Raw genomic sequence first — 6,000 nt, 5'->3', positions numbered from 1 at the left:
CCATCTCAAGAGCTCTTTGTGAAGCTCAAAAGCTTGTCTCTTCCATCTACAAAAGTGGGTCCAGTTAAAGACCTCATTTATCTCATATCCTAGGACCAATACATCTGTAACAATTCTGCAAACATGCTTTCTCTTTTGAAGGAAATATATTTGTCTTTGGTTGGGAGGGCACAAGATGTCCTGTGTTGCTTTGCAGTGACTCCCTTGTGGTCGACTAGTGCATGGAAATGACATGTTCTGAGGGGTGATGAGCATTGGACTTTTCTTAGTAGAGGAAGAGGGAAAGAAATATATGAATTTGGGGAATTCCAGATAGTATAATGAAAATATATTTGTTTTCTCTGTGGATGAAAATGGCTAATAAAATGTCAAAGGGCAAAATATTTACTGCTAGATACTATACTTTTATGTGTACAAATTTGAACAAACATTTAAACTAACACAAAATTATAATTACTTAACCTTTAATTTACATCTACACAGCAGAGCTTAAAGCTGCGTTTCTCAAACTGTGGGTCCCGACCTCTCGGGTGATCTCGAGCAACTTAGAGGGGAGTCGTAAGCAACTTAGAGGGGGGTCACGGTATCACAAAGTTTGAGAACCCCTGGCTTACAGTCAAATTAAGCTATGCAATTTCAGCTACATCAATTGCGTAGCTTAAGTCGAAATACCTTAACTTGGCTTTAGGTGCTGTTTACACAGCAGGAAGTTGAAAGAAAACTCTTCCCTCAACTTCCCTTACTCTTCATGAAATGAGGGTTACCATGAATTGGAGGAAGAAGTCCTCCAGTTTCATATTAGTTCAAAATAAAGGCTTGTAGAGTAGATACACTCTTTATTTCAGAATAACTTCAGTTATTCTGAAATAACGCTGCTGTGTAGATGTACCCTTAATCTGTAAACCTATGGATTTTGGTTGAACATTTAAAGCCCAGTAAACATTTCCAATTCTCAGCTGTATCTTGAAGAAACAATGAATGTGCCTATGATGGTTCTCAGGGCACCCAGTGTGACATTGCAAGACTGACCAGTTATATCATTAATATTCCCATTATTAATCAGTGCAACAAATCTGGTAAAAGATTTCTCATATAAGGTGTCATATAAAGTTATGACTTGCTCATTATGATTATCCTATTTGTATGCATATTTTTGTATCCAAAGTTATGAATTTGACCGTGTACCAGTATTTCAAATGTGTTTTTTTTTCCATGGGTAACATCCACCAGGTAGTTTACATCCAAGCTATCCAGTGCATTAGAAAAGGCCTAAATACATTAGAAGCAAGAAGAAGACCAAGGACAGGGTAGGACCACTGGTCAGGGAAGAGGGAGAAACAGTAACAGGAAACTTGGAAATGGCAGAGATGCTTAATGACTTTTGTTTCGGTCTTCACCGAGAAGTCTGAAGGAATGCCTAACATAGTGAATGCTAGTGGAAAGGGGATAGGTTTAGAAGATAAAATGAAAAAAGAACAAGTTAAAAATCACCTAGAAAAGTTGGATGCCAGCAAGTCACCAAGGCCTGATGAAATGCATCCTAGAATACTCAAGGAGCTGATAGAGGAGGTATCTGAGCCATTAGCTATCATCTTCAGAAAAACATGCAAGACAGGAGAGATTCCAGAAGACTGGAAAAGGGCAAATATAGTGTCCATCTATAAAACAGGAAATAAGAACAACCCAGGAAACTACTGACCAGTCAGTTTAACTTCTGTGCCAGGGAAGATAATGGAGCAAGTAATTAAGGAAATCATCTGTAAACACTTGGAAGGTGGCAAGGTGATAGGGAACAGCCAGCATTGGTCTGACATGATTTATTCTTTACAAATCAATCTGATAGCTTTCTTTGATAGGATAACGAGTCTTGTGGATACGGGAGAAGCAGTAGATGTGGTATACCTAGACTTTAGTATGGCATTTGATACGGTCTCGCATGATATTCTTATCCATAAACTAGGCAAATACAACTTAGATGGGGCTATTATAAAGTGGGTGCATAACTGGCTGGATAACCGTACCCAGAGAGTAGTTATTAATGGTTCACAATCCTGCTGGAAAGGTATAACAAGTGGGATTCCGCAGGGGTCTGTTTTGGGACCGGCTCTGTTCAATATCTTCATCAACGATTTAGATATTGGCATAGAAAGTACGCTTATTAAGTTTGCAGATGATACCAAGCTGGGAGGGGTTGCGACTAATCTAGAGGATAGGGTCATAATTCAAAATGATCTGGACAAATTGGAGAAATGGTCTGAGGTATACAGGATGAAGTTTAATAAAGACAAATGCAAAGTGCTCCACTTAGGAAGGAACAATCAGTTTCACACATACAGAATGGGAAGCAACTATCTAGAAAGGAGTACGGCAGAAAGGGATTTCGGGGTTATAGTGGACCACAAGTTGAATATGAGTCAGCAGTGTGATGCTCTTGCAAAAAAAGCAAACATGATTCCGGAAGCATTAACAGGTCTGTTGTGAGCAAGACATGAAAAGTCATTCTTCTGCTCCTCTGTGCACTAGTTAGGCCTCAGCTGGAGTATTGTGTCTAGTTTTGGGCACTGCATTTCAAGAAATATGTGGAGAAATTGGAGAGGGTCCAGAGAAGAGCAACGAGAATGATTAAAGGTCTAGAGAACATGACCTATCAAGGAAGGCTGAAAGAATTGGGTTTGTTTAGTTTAGAAAAGAGAAGATTGAGTGGGGACATGATAGCAGTTTTCAGGTATCTAAAAGGGTGTCATAAGGAGGTGGGAGAAAACTTGTTCATCTTGGCCTGTGAGGATAGAACAAGAAGCAATGGGCTTAAACTGCAGCAAGGGAGGTTTAGGTTGGACATTAGGAAAAAGTTCCTAACTGTCAGGGTAGTCAAACACTGGAATAAATTGCCCAGGGAGGTTGTGGAATCTCCATCTCTGAAGATATTTAAGAGTAGGTTAGATAAATGTCTATCAGGGATGGTCTAGACAGTATTTGGTCCTGCCATGAGGGCAGGGGACTGGACTCCATGACCTCTCGAGGTCCCTTCCAGTCCTAGTATTCTATGATTCTATGTTGATGGATCATCAGGACACTCAGCTTGCACAATAGCAGAAGGTGTTTGTACTACCTAATGGGCCTTCTTGTGGACATTTTAGCCAGAATATGGGTGTAACAGGATGGCACTCACCTCCTATGAGCATTCCCCATCTGTCTGAGTGTGTATGCCTTCACTTAGCTGTTAGATTCTTTGGCTGCTCAGCTTTCTTGCTGAGTTACACCCCTTTGTGAATCACTCAAAACCCCTTCCAGTATTTACCCTTAACAGGGGCTCTTAAAAGGGCTTGTTGTGCCTTGCTGTTTTGTGATCTTTGTAACTATCAGCCACTTTGCTTGTAATTGGCTCTGGGCTGCATGCCACCCTCTGATGGGAGGGTGTGTGTGAGTGGAGTGTGCTTGGAGTGAAGGAAACAGCAAGGCTAAACATGTGTAGCCAGGAGGTGACTAATTAAAGACACAAAGGACCTTGACTGAGGGAGGTCTGGGCATGCTTCTCGGTGACCAACATGGAAGTAGAAACCCTGCGTCAGTGACAGGAGCTGCCCAGTTCCAATAAAAGGAGAGAGCACGTGGCAGAAGCCCTCTTTCTGACCAGCTGGTGGGCTGGGATCCATGGCTAGAGGCAAACCTGGGATTGGCATTTCCACTAATGGACTAAAGACTTTCCAATCTTTTGGAGTTACCAGAGACTTTACAAGCCAGCAGTTTACTCCATACCAAATGGTTACATTTACTTTGCCAGCAACTTGGCTGAGAACTTGCCTGAGACTGACCCTCTGAAAGGAATACACAGCATAGTAATGGGGTAGCAGTGTGTAAGAGGTAGACAGCAGAAGTAATTCTAGACCAGTAGAGCTTCAGAGAAAAGTCAGGAAAACTATAGGCCAAATTCTGACAGAATATCTCCCTTTCTCCTTCCTCCCTCCCTGAGAAAATAAACAAATATGGTGCTGTGTTAGGTTTCTGATTGTAGGGAGAGGTTAGAAGGCAGAGTTCTAATGGGTGCGCGCGCACGCACGCACACACGGCACTCTCACTCCATTTAACTCCTGCTGATTTGTGATGTCCATGCTTTTTAATCTCCAAAAAGTTTAAAAATCTGAAGAGAAAGGAAACCTATCAAAATTACTGAGACATTGAGACATTTTTCACAAAGGATGCTTAAATACGGGCTTTTTCTCCACTTGCATTATTGCTGGTAGCTAGGATAGTGTTCTGTGTTCAATGATGAATGACACAGCATTATCCTTATTATTTCTTTGATTGTTTTTTATTGGGTTGTGTAATTTGTATCAAGTGAAACAAACCTGCCCTTTGTTATGGTTCCTATCTAATGATTGAACAAATAAACTGATCTTTATTCTGCACTCTTGAATGAATACTGACTGGACTATGCTCCAGGACATGTTCAGACCTGTAGAGGAAACAAATTAATACCAACAGGCAATGCCAGGCACAGCAATGAACACTTAGCAGTTTATGATATCACTTCCAAATTGTCCTTTTAAAAAAAAATCCAACTGAAGCTGTTATTTGAAAATAAAGGTGTTGCTTATTTGATAAGAATCATAGGATTACATCTGAGTTAATTAAAAACACTTTACTCCTAAATTTTAATGGAATTCAAAGGAATTATACAAAGAAAAACATGGGGGTAGGTTGACTTATTTTATTTTCATAATTCCACCAATATATCAGGTGCTATTCAAGCAACTAGGTGGAGAAGGTCTTTGCCATCACAAGTTTACAATCCAAATAAGCTATATGGGAAAAAACATGGAAAGACATATGCTTTGTGTAATCACATTGTACATCTGTCTACAGTACCTTTTCTCATGAGATTTCCAAAAAGGGAAGGGAACTAGTTTTTTCTGTCACTTTTGTAGTCAAATGTTAGGAACATGTCCTTCCTCAACTGACAAGTATTGTTAGCTGTCTCATAATTTAAAAGACTGAATTTATCCTATAGCAAGCTCAACAAACAGTTTAATATTTTTCTTAGACTGGTAAGTTTGAGAGCAATCTATTTTTTTCCTACTGGAGAATTTACTATTTAAACCTTCTGTGTCTTATATTTACATTAAGTGCAATTTGATCAGCCTTAGTAGGGCTTCTCTGAATGCATTAAGTAATCTTCCTTCCTTTTTTCTCTCCAAAATAAGGGCAATTTTAGTTATCTGTAATACCCATTCATGGCTTGGCAGAGAATGAACCCTACTCATTTCAGGCTTCTGGAAGAAATTTGAGAATTCCCCCAGGAAAGAATGCATGCGTAACATCTCTAGAAACCTGCCTTTTTGTTTGCATTGGAAAAACAAGCTTTCATCTTCACTCTAATGATTTAGATTTATAGGTCGTGCAGAAGGGAGATGGACGGTAACTTTGAATTTAACAAGTAAATTGGTTAGAAATACCATCTGGAGGTTCTCTTTTGATATTGACTACATCATATTGTACAGGTATTGTATCTTCCAGCCTTCTGTGAATTTTCTATGTGACTGAACTATTCTGCACTCGAATGGCACAAATGCATCCAGTCCTTTAACTCGATCTTTTAAAATATTTGTATTGCTACAAAAAGTGTAAGTTTAAAATACAGTATTGAATTTAAACTAAAGTTTATACTGCAGCATAGAGGAGTATTTGAGCCACATCTCACTCCCCATTCTAGTGTCTGAATGCCACACATTTGTGTATCTAACGCTTAGCAGACCCTGTGAAGTGAAAGTAAATGTCACACCTATTTTGCAGAGGGATTCAGTATCACAGTGTAAATCCATGAGAGCACTCAGAGCAGAATCTCCATCTCTATCTCTAGTCTGCTGCCTTAACTACTAGACTTTTCTTCTGTATTTTCCAATGTACAGTGTGTGACATTAGAAGGAATCTAACAAACCCCGTTGCCAGCTTTGTCTACATATTCACTCTGCTGATACCATTATTGGACCTAACCAAGTGAGT

This window comes from Pelodiscus sinensis, chromosome 5, assembly GCF_049634645.1.
Source record: "Pelodiscus sinensis isolate JC-2024 chromosome 5, ASM4963464v1, whole genome shotgun sequence".
NCBI lineage: Eukaryota > Metazoa > Chordata > Testudines > Trionychidae > Pelodiscus > Pelodiscus sinensis.
The sequence above is the reverse complement of the archived record's forward strand: the minus strand, read 5'-3'. Positions refer to the sequence as shown.